The sequence below is a fragment of the Myotis lucifugus genome, unplaced genomic scaffold (genome assembly GCF_000147115.1).
Source record: "Myotis lucifugus unplaced genomic scaffold, Myoluc2.0 scaffold_25, whole genome shotgun sequence".
NCBI lineage: Eukaryota > Metazoa > Chordata > Mammalia > Chiroptera > Vespertilionidae > Myotis > Myotis lucifugus.
Window position 1 is genome coordinate 5397739 of NW_005871073.1, and position 11890 is coordinate 5409628.

An 11890-nucleotide genomic window follows, 5' to 3' on the forward strand; every position below is an offset into this window, starting at 1 on the left:
AGATGGGATAATGCAGTAAATAGTTTAGTACTGAGCTTGACACATAGTGAGAAGTCACTAAATATAAACTGTAGGCATTTCCTAGGGAGTAAATGATAGCTAGTGTGGTTGTTTTCATCTGTATTTCAGATTGTATATTCTCATAGAAACAAAGTCCCATCGGTAGCTAGTTGTTTGGGGTTTTCCTTAAACACCAATCCCATCGGTAGCTAGTTGTTTGGGGTTTTCCTTAAACACCAACTGTTCTAAAAATGAATGTCAAGATCATATTGTACTATATGCCTTTGTTCTTTTTTTATACTAAGTATTTTATTTGTATGCTGCTGCCAGTGATGTTAAGGACTAAAGAAAGCAGAAGTTTGTAGAGTATGGCACATGTTATAAGGTAAGCTTTTTGTACAAGTTTCAGATTTAGCTCTCTTTGAATATTCGCCGGTTCAAGAAAAGTGGTTTAGAATACCTTCAAAATTCATTTTACTACAAAAAGGAACAAACTTTCTGGGGTCTGAAGGGATTGGTACTTGAAGATACTCCAGTCAACAGGGGGTCATGTTGAGCATTCTGCAGACAGAATTGTTTCAAATCTGCAGCTGCCTGGGAAACCTTCACGCGGTTGAGCCGGGCCTCCAGCAGGAGCTGTTGAACCACTTTCTTCGTAGCGGTGATGCTGGAGGAACCAGACATGGTGCATGCGAGTGCCAGGCAGATTTGTCGGTAGCTAGCGGGTCGCGAGTCCGCAGGGGCCAGACGGCGGGGCCTATGCCTTTGTTCTTGATCCTGAAAATCGCCTCATTTGGGGGAAAGGAGAAGGAAGAGGGATAACAGGAAATGGAGAAGGGTGGGGAAAAGAAAAGTTTTCCATTCCTTCCTGGTACACTATTATATAATTCTGGAGAACAGGTTGCAGTAAGTGAAACTTCCTTTGCCATCCTTATACATCCTCTTTCATGAAGGCTCACAAAGAAAGTTTTCACATCTGCAGCATAGACATTCTCTAAAAGAATTAAGATTTTTCAAAGCAATTCCATAACAGCAATAGAAACCTTAGGGAGTGATAAAATAGGAAAATAAAAAGGCTTATTTATTTATTTTTTTGCTTGTATTTATCTCTAACTTGAATGTTAGCTTTCATGTGGGATGTTTTTGCATTGGAGACTTCCTATACCTAAATTTATGAAGTTGTATGCATGGTGTGTATTTGTGTGTGTTCTTATATTTCAAAAGCATTTCAAGTCCCTTGTGAGAAAGGTATCCCGAAGTCATTTTCATCCATATAGCTTATAATAGAGCTATCTTGAATATACTTAAATGGAGAAAATATATTTGCTTAGGTAGATGTTCAATTATTTTTATAAAAATTTCATGTGGAGCCTTTTCTTCTCTTAATCTGCTGGCACACAAAGGAGGGGGAAAAAAGCATGTGACTTACAAATTGAATGCAGAGAAGAATCCATGCAAAGTAAGAATAGAAATTACAGTCTCGCATAGTAACTTTCTACGTGTGGAATAAATGCTGTCCTGAACGTCAATTTTTCCAGATTGAACCTTTTGGCTTTCATTCTATTTATTGGACTGAATATTCATTTGCCAGGGGGTGGGGGAAAGACCCATAAAGAAAACAGGTATTTGCTGGAGTTGTCAGTTCCTTGTTCCTTACTCAATCTACTTCCTGTTGTTCTTCCTCCCCAGATGGAGACCTTTGCCATAAGGCCCCTCAAGGAGACTGCAGGCTCTTCTCAAGGAGGCTCTGTAAGAGGATCTAGCCAATTTATAATGGAGATTATGTCTTGCCCTGGCCCTATCTTCCTCTTTTTAACCATCAACCCAATTCCCGTCTGCTGCTGTCTTTCCAGAGATCAAGAGACACCTTTTTCCTTCCCCCATGCATGCCTTCCTTTACTCCATACATGGTCAGGGCTGGAGGTGGGTATAATACTCACCCAGCTGAAATTTACCTAGAAACTGCTCATTTAGGATCAGAAAGAGGACAACGCACATTGTGCTAGTGGGCATCTTAGAGTCTTTCTCTTTCCTCTGAAGACCTTCATTTGGCCCTAGGAACTATTCCACAAAGCAGAGTAATGCATGCCCGGAACTACAGTCTGGATTTATAAATCCCAAAATATTATACACAAGGTCATGGAACAAAAATCCTGCATGGACATATAACAGACTTTGGCTTTATCTATTTAAAAAAATTAACCTTTCTCTCATAGACAGCTGGAATTTCTATCAGTTATACTTAACTAAGGTATTTTGTATGCAATTGCCACATTACCCCACTCAAATAAGAGACGCCATCAATTCATTCTGTAGCCTCCAGTTGTTTCTGTCACAAAAATAGGACCCTAGGCTGCTTTTCCTTCCTTTTAACAAGTATTTGTTAATTTTTATAATTTGCACAGTTTAAAGAACAGCAGTTCTGTTTGTGTAAATCACAAGATTTAATTAGAGAAGAAGAATCCAAATGGTGCAAATAAAAGTCTGTGCCTAATAAAATATTAATTGCCTCTAAAAATACAATGGTGCTCTAGTATTCTATTACACTCCAGCGGCAAGTGCTGCCAGCCACAGTGCTCAGTGCCACCGCTCGCCTGCGCTCCTGGCAGCCTCGGAGAATAGTTTGTGACCCTGAAAGGCTGGGGGAACAACTGCCTTTGTTGCATCACTGATGAGGGTGCCTTTAGTCTTGTTTCTGCTGGGGTGTGGGACACGTACTGTTTGCTCATTATACAGCCTTCTCATCTTTGTACTCTTTGCACCTTTTCCTACAAAATTCTGAACTCTGAAAGACTGTGAAGAATTTAATGTCTCAGGTTTTTTGTTAGGTGAGAATTTATTTGGGGGAAAGCGAATTAAAGGGAATGAAACGTTTGGTTAGGAGTTGTTTTAGTCTTGCCATTGAGGGGCTGTGCCACTCACGGATCCTGTGACCTGAGGTACATAGCTTCCCCTCATGGGACCTCTGATCCTTCATCTATAGAATAAAGAAGGGAAAGAGCTCAAGGTCCCTTTCATTTCTAATCATTCTATTATTCTAGTTAGTATCTTTTTGCAAATCAGTTTTTAAAGAGAAGGTCAGTGTAGAACAAAATAAGTGATACATTATTTGGTAATTATATGTATTTCCTAGAGTGTACAATAATATATGTAAGATCTAAAGTAATATCTTATAATTTTCAATAGGGTTTTATAGTTTCAAAGGTCTGTTTCATATATATTATTTATTTGATTATAAAACTTGTTCTAAGAATGTCTTACTATCTAGTAGTATAAAGCTCGATGTTGAACATGTATTGTTACTATTGTTATTAGCATGATTAGATTTATTTTTCATAAAAAAATAAACACAGAAACTTAAATTAAAAATTGAAGTCCATATTAGATTCCTATGTCATATAATAAGTTTATTTTAATTTCAACCATCTGGGGAAAGGGTAGACTTACATGGTGACCAATGGTTTCTTGAAATAAATGCCTTCTCATGTTGGCATGGCGTGTGCAGGGGGGATGGGGATCCATTTGACCTCAGTCTCTGCTTGAGCTCCTCAAAGTAAAGCCGACGGATTCATCTCCAGGCCCCACTGCATCCTCCCATTAGAGTGCTGGGGGAGAACTCCCACTCAGGGAAGGGACCGGCCAGAAGTAAAAGCAGAGGAAACTCACACCAGATTCCTGTCCTTCTGTCCTCAAGATGAACCTAGAAGCAAAGATCACCAGCATGTGAGGAAAACAAGCAACATGGAGGAGAAATACCAAATGAACAAACAAAAATTTGTTCCGTAACTGTTTATAACACCAACAGTTTTAGAGATGTCTTAGTTATATTCTCAGAGATATTTAGGAAGTTATCAGGCTATCGAAAAGGATAAAAGAACACAAAAAGCTCATACATTAAACATGTAAAATGAGAAATGAAAATAAACCAATAGAACAAGAAAACATTAATAGTGAATATTCATATAGCACGTGTGCAGGCCCCGTTTCATGTACCTTATGTGTATCATATTATCTACTTCTCACAACAGCACTGAGAAGGGTATACTATCAGTGCCTTTTATAGATGAGAAACCTGAAGTACACATTGACTAAGTAACTAACACATATTTCTCAGAGACTAAGTGGCAGAACTGAGATATAAGCCTAAGTAATCTGCCTCCAAAGGCCTGGCAATTACACATTCAACTCTATTTCTTCCCCAAAGACAGGAAAATAAAGAAAACACGATTTTAAATTGTTACAGAGGGAGGGAAAAGCAAAATGTCATCTAAAGGTTAGTAAAAACCAGAAAGGCATCAGCCTTCCTTTCAACTATATTATACTCCAGAAAGCAATAAGGTACTTACATTCTGAGATCAAATAATTTTTAATCAAGATTTTATATTAAATCTAGTCATCAACCATCAGTGAGGACAGATTAAAGGCCTTTTATGACATTCAAGGACTAGGGAAATTGATATCTCCAAAAACCTCACTCAAGAAGTATCTGGAGGTGTGCACCTTCAAAATGGAGCAGGACAAAAAAACCAAAAAAATTGCACAAGATCGAGGAGACATCTAACACAACTCAGGGGGGAGGAGAGGAAGAAAGAAAGGAATTCCTGGGAGGCTACTCTGCAGCAGTCTATGAAATAAATTAGTTCCAATGGGAGCAGGAAGTAAGAGGCTCTGGATAGTGATATGCAGGAAAGATAAAACAAAAAGTTGGAGTTGTTCTGGAAAAAGTGAAAGTATGAAGGTATAAAATGCTATAGAGTAAAAATCATTGTAGCAGATGTCAGAATAGCAGAAATAAGTCCACTGTGTCTGGAACATAAACTAAATTCTTAGAAATAGAAGGAGTGTAAGAAATGCAATACATTTGATGATGTTCAGAACATTTGATTTAGAATCCCCCAGGAGTGATGAAACTGGGCCCACTCATCCCAGCACCACTGCTGAGGCCAGCACTGGGCAACATATACAGAGTTATCACTGAGTTCTCATTCACACTGATTCTCAAATTTAGTGTCAATTGGTATCCACAGAAGATTTCAACCTGGTTACAGTTTAGATTGTAAATATGACCTGCATTGATGGCATGGATATTACCATGCAGCTGAGAAAAGATGAAATAAAACAGAGGATTAGGAAAAGCTGTGGAAAATGGAGAAGACACTTACCTGACAAAATGGAGACTCAAGATACTTTTCAAAGTTATTGAAAGTAGAAACTGGGGTTTAAAAGTTAACTAATCGGAGAATTTAAACTAAAACTGATTTCATGTTAATCACAAAAGGAAGAGGAAGAGGAAAGTGCAAGTGAACTAAATCTTCATGTGGCACAAGAGCAAGTAGATACTGTCCACTTTGATGTTTACAGGTATAAGTACTATAAGGTCAAAAAAACATTCCCTGAAAGACTAAAGGGAGTGGAACTAAAGGTGGTAAAGGGAGGTAATTGGGATCATTAGTTTTCACCAAAGTTTCTGTACTCTCTGTTACCCTGTTACATATATTATTTTTAAATATCATAATATTTTGAGAAGACCTATGCTAATTTTAATTTTCTAGTTTTCTAAATGTAAGGGCTTTTTAATGGGTCAATATGTTATCAAGGTTAAAAATAGGCCAGAAAATATGTTTCCATCAATATAACCAGAAAGTCCTGTTCCTTTGAGAGTTGTCACTGGACCCCATGGATAAATTCCCAAAGTGACCAATGATGAAGGGGCAAGTGTTTCTTTATGATTTGGGTCAATATGTTATCATTTTTATAATATCTGAATAATCATGGTATAGAAGACCCATGCATAATAAAGTAAATGAAAAGGCAAGTTTTCTTATCTTTAAAAAATTACCAGTTATAATAAAAGGCTAAATATTTACAATTGAAGGCATTTATTTCTTTAAGTCTTGAGTGTGTGCTAACAAAGAATAAGAAGATACAAATCTTTTTTAAAAAAATATATTTTATTGATTTGTTACAGAGAGGAAGGGAGAGGGATAGAGAGTTAGAAACATCGATGAGAGAGAAACATCGACCAGCTGCCTCCTGCACACCACCTACTGGGGATGTGCCCGCAACCAAGGCACATGCCCTTGACTGGAATCGAACCCGGGACCCTTCAGTCCACATTCCAACGCTCTATCCACTAAGCCAAACCCGTCAGGGCGAAGATACAAATCTTGACTAATTACAGTGTGATATTGGCCAAAGTACTCTACCATTTTTGTGATTCGTTTTTCTCATTCATATGAAACAAAAAAATAAAGTAAAGGAAGAAAATAGACAAAGAAGAGGGAAAAAGAGAAATAGAAAAGGCAGGCAGGCAGGAAGGAAGGATTTTGACTGGTTGATTCTAAAGTTATGTTCTTCTGAGTTCAAAAGATGTTTTACTTTGAACTGAGGTGATAGTATTGTTGTAGAGATAGGTGGAGAACTTAGAAAGTTTTGAGCCTGAGAATATATATATATATATATCATAGATCTTTAGGAAATAGGGAGTCCTTGAAGGCTCAAGAAGTAGGTGGGAGGATTAAATCAGTTATTAATTACAGCCAAGAGAAACAAAGCAGAGAATGCTTGAATGCACTGGTAATTTACTAATTCATCAAAACTATATTAAACTCCAAGCTATAACCAAGGTACTTTGCTGGAAGCTTTATGGATTCTAAGAGACATATAAGATACAGGTCCTGATTTAAAGACATTTACACCTAGATAAGGAGATAAGGCATGCTTCCTGCAAGTTTAAACTTATGAGAATACAAATACACCTGCCAAATATATTGCAGACTGTGCGGTTTTGGCTTTCAGAACAAAGACCACTTTCATCTGCTGTAATGAGAGAAGATTTTACAGGGCGTAAGGAGCTTGAGATGGGGTTTAAGGGAAGCTGAGAAAAATAAGTTTGCAATGAGGCAAAAGAGAAGTTAGTGAGGTAGAGATAATAATTCATCCTACCTTCAGAATTTCAGAATTTCACATGCGATTGACTGAGACATTATCGAAACTTTATAGTAACCAGCCTCTCTCTCTCTCTCTCTTTCTCTCTGGCTAACTAAGACAATGAACTTGAGTGGGAAGGTAATTGCCTTAATGTTATCTTTCAGGAAAGCTGAGTCACTTTGTTTAACTGAGAAGTAGTACTGTTGTGTTTTTTTTGTCACTGGAGACTTTTTTCAGTCTTATGACTTACTGCCTGGGGTCCAGAAGTAGTTGGGTTTTCCAAACCCATAAGGCTCTTCTAGATCTCTGGCCCTCCATTTTCACCATCTCCTTCTTGGATAGCTTGTTAAAGCTAGGCACTAGTTAGTGGCTGACACCCTGGCTCTGTTCAGCACTTCTTCTAGAGCTACTTGCTCAACAGGCAAAATATGCCTTCAAGTTATCATAGACAGATATTTTTACTGCACAAGTATCTGTAGTCTTGCAGTCTCAAATATCAGTTGTAGTACAACTTGCTGCTGACTGCTTTTTGTTTTGGCAGCTCTACCTTGCAATGACACTCCCTGTAATAAATTTGTCCATATTGGACATTTCTCTTTTCCAACCATCAGGAAGAATCACATGTGGTCACGTCTACACGTACCGCATATCCTTTCTGCTACATTCCTAGGGTTAGAACTATCACATAGTCATCCCGAAGGATGGGGAGGTTGGGAGGCCAAGCCTCGCTGTGTGCCCAGGAATAAGGGAATCCACTTAATGATCCACCCACCAATACCTGGCATAAATGAAGACAGTGCGTGATGGATTGACACTGCCTGTCACAGGTGAAGGTTTGGCATGGGAGTTTTTGTGTCGTGTATTTTCCATCCTGTCATCATCTATGCCCTTAGAGATAATTGTTAGCTAATATTTTTAAAGGTTTATAAATGGTTCTTTTTTTTCTTCAAATATATGTTTGTTTCAATAGATTAGTCTCCATCTGTTCTTAATAACCCTCCTTAATAACACATTCCAAAAACTTTTGGCTCAAAATGACAGTTTAAAATTTAAAACAGGCACAAGAGCATCTTCTATTTAAAAAAAAAAAAGCCCAGTTTCAGACTATCCCTCACTTTAATATTCTGCTGTCTGTCCTCTAATTCCACAGTGCCCAACTATTGCAGAAGCAATATAATCTTCAGTTTACTTCAAATTTCTCAGCTTTCCCTGGGGCTTCTGTGTCTCCAGGGGGCAGGGGTAACTAGGAACTTTGGTTTGATGCTCTCCACTTGGTTAGAGTTCACAGAGGGGAGAATTGCCCTGTGTAGGGACTGCACTCCCAATACTTGTCGCTGAATATAAAATAACTCGGGCCTCCAGGGCTAATGGTAACATTAGAATCACTTGAGTCTCAGGTAAGAACATTGTAATTAAAAAGGAAATAGAGTTTGAGATATAGCTGAACTTTATTATATAAAAGCACAGCATGGCATTTCCCTCTTAACCTTGGAGCCAAGTCTCTGAAGGTGCTGGAGTTCTTGATACTCAGAAAATACCTTGATGAGAAAAGGGAGGAAGTGGGGAGGGGAGTGTTAAATAGACCACTGTCAGAGTTCTGCCCTGAATTCTATTAGATAATTAAAGTCTGCTTGACACCTATTTCAAGTTTCTCTACTTTTGTTTCATCTTAGTTTGATTTTCCTCTCATCAGTTCCTGGGCAAGAAGATATTGGCCTCAGTTCCTTCACCGCTGTGAAGTCATCCTTCCTCTAACCTACTGAATTCTCCCCAATTCCCTCATCTGAAGTGGAGCCAAAGAGGCAGAGCAAAGCATCTTTAGTTTCTGTTTTATTTTTATACCTAAAATGGTCTGGCCTAGTAGCTATGTTTTCTTATCCCTTCTTTGTGACAGGTTAAAATAAACATACTGCGTCTGATAAAGGTCCCAGAGCAACCCACAGTGCACCCAAACCTTTCCAACTACCCATGCAGTTAAAAATCCAGTTAAGACCCTTAGCCTCCTCTTTAAATCCTGAAGGGCTTAGGGACCCAGCCTCCTCAGAAACAGTCTACTGTAGTCATCCTTCCTTTCTATTTTCATACACCGCTTTCTCTCAGCAGTTGTTTATTTCTAAGATTAAATTGAAAAGACCTCAATGAAGTCACTTTGGGAAATGAAAACCCAAGAATATAGGCCTCTCACTTCCCACCTGAGTCTTGCTATGATAATTCACACCATGGCACACAAAGCTTTCTTATCAACAGGCTCACTAGCTTGGCATCTGAAGTCTGCCAGTGCCTGCTTCCATCCCCCACCTCTACATTCACATGATTTAAATGGAGTAGAGCCCAGGAGAAATTCATTGACCCTTGCTGCATAATACTTACATGTTTCTCTGATCTCAGAGCTATGCTGAGTGTATAGCAATATTATAATTTTAATAAACACCACACAGTTCTGTGTAGGATGTGTGCATTTGGAAATGGCAGGGACCTTCAATGTATCTGCCTATTAGTCCCTTTGACAAGAGAGACCTAGGGCCCTTGGTGTCTCACACCTGCCACGGGTGCTCAGGTACTCCATAGTGATGAGTGCTCACCTGAGAATGCCTTTGCATTGGTGGTTTGCATTTCTCTTTGTGGAACTTCTGTCCCTCTAGTTACCTCACCTCTATCCCAAAACTCACTGGGCCAGAACCACTTGTTCTTTTTCTTTTTTTTCAAATATATTTTATTGATTTTTTACAGAGAGGAAAGGAGAGGGATAGTGAGTTAGAAACATCGATGAGAGAGAAACATCGACCAGCTGCCTCCTGCACACCCCCCACTGGGGATGTGCCCGCAACCAAGGTACATGCCCTTGACCAGAATTGAACCTGGGACCCTTCAGTTACCTCACCTCTATCCCAAAACTCACTGGGCCAGAACCACTTGTTCTTTGTTTTTGTGCACCCGGTGTTAAGGGAGTAAGAAACAGGGAGGCATACTTACACTTAGGACGTCAATCTTGGAAAAGTACACTGCTGCTGAACGTCTATGACGGCTAATGGAGGGTTTCCTTTCACTCAGATGGTCTGGGAGCTGGTGACTCACAGATGTGGTTCAGACCCTGGACTCTATCGTGGCATCTGTCCTCTCCATGCTGTTATTTGGTGGCTAATACATAGAGCAATCCCTTTGCAGAACATGTACATGTAGGGAAATTTTACGAAGCACTGAAAAGAGTTTCAAGTCCTCTCAGAAAGTCCACAGGGTTCAATGAAAATAGAATCTAATCAACTCGTAAAAATTGAAATCCCATACCTATTGCATGACTTGATTTGATTTGAGGTATCTTCTTTTTGATCCCCAAGCAATAAAATGAGTTGACTGTATCTCCAGTTGCATTCTCTGCATCTGTGCCTGCTTTGTTCAGGCTCCTCCTCTTCATCCTTTGCCTTCTTCTTTCAGGCTTCTGGTTCTGAAAACTTCCTAACTTCTCGTTGGTGCACGTATAATTCATCATGACTGTGGTGATCAGGGGCTTTTCTGATAACTGGAAATGGAAGGAAAGCAGTTCTTTTTGCTTCTCTCCTATTTATGATAGGCACTTCTCTGCCCATCCTTTTTCATGTTCTCTTTTCCCTGAATCTCATAATTTCCTCCCTGATCCCCAGGATTTTATGAGGACTTTGTGAATACCCATTTCTTAATCAATCAAAATTGAATCAGAGCAATTTCAGAATTCCATGTGGTATTTGTGCAACAGCCCTCTGTGCTCACAACACACCAGACTATAGGGAAATTTATGTTTAAGTAAATTTTCTTCCATTAAGTGTTTCAAGATAGGAACACCTGTAATATGGAGAACTGACTGTGGTTGGTTGATTAAGGGAAATAACCAAAGCCACATGCATTTCATCTTGAGTGTTTTGAAGAAGAGAGTGACACTATATATTAAGAAGACACTAAGTTTGGAGGGGTGACGTATATCATGATTCAAATGTGGAAGTAGCTGTTAAAGATACTGTGGTGGGAATATAAGCTTTTTTATAATATTCATCTCAGTTTCTAATGCAAAAAAATAAAATATAATGCTTGCAAACATTATGTTAACCCAACTTTGCAATAATTTGTAAAAATAATTATGTCATCTTCTGCAGCATTAAACATGTTCTCCCCAAAACCTTTTCCTACTCCAGCACCCAAAGCATATATTTAGTATAATGTATTACAACGTGTGCCTTTATGTATTAATACAAACAGTGTTTTTTTCCGAGAAACTCTAAGGTTGTGCATAATGCACTAGCTCATTGTAGGAATAAAATGAGAAAAAAGTTTATCAGCCAAGAATCTATGACTATAACATGGCGCTCATCAGAATTCAACCATGGGGGATCCAGACTCCCTTAACTACTCTAAAACCAATTGCATGGGGATTCTAGGGAACATCGTTTAATGTCACTTTCCAGAGACCGTATCTGAATGAAGGGTGGCTTCCAGCACCATGCCTGTACACAAGCTCAATTATGAATGAGAGAACATCAGTGAACTGGCTCAGCTTCTTCTTGCCTACCTTCTAACACCATCTCCCATCTGTACACTGACAATGAGCTCTGTGCTTTGTGCTGCTCAACTTTTGAGCACTAATGAGCTCACAGCCTAAGGTGGGAAAGCTGTTTTCAGTTTGATACACTCATTCAGCAGTAGAAGAAGGATAGGTGGGGGTAGCTTTACCCAACTCTGGAAGCATTCCTGGAGAAGAAACGCTGTTGAAGCCAGCGGACCTGGCTTGATTGGCATTCAGCTTCCATCTGACTTAAAATTAAGCTTTATTTTTCTTCTTTCTCCTTTTTTCCCCCCATTTTTTTTTCATAACCAGTAGTGGTAACTAAAAAGGGAATAGTCAAAGTGGGTTTGGGTCTATAGCAGTTAAGTATATTTAGCTGTAGTGGTGTGCGTGTGTGTGTGTGTGTGTGTGTGTGTATGTGTGTGTGTG

The 11890-nt window shown here is 39.0% G+C and overlaps 1 pseudogene; it reads right to left on the reverse strand.

Moving 5' to 3' along the window:
• Window positions 1-458: 458 nt before the first annotated feature.
• LOC102435396 lies at window positions 459-684 on the reverse strand (annotated as a pseudogene).
• Window positions 685-11890: the final 11206 nt, after the last annotated feature.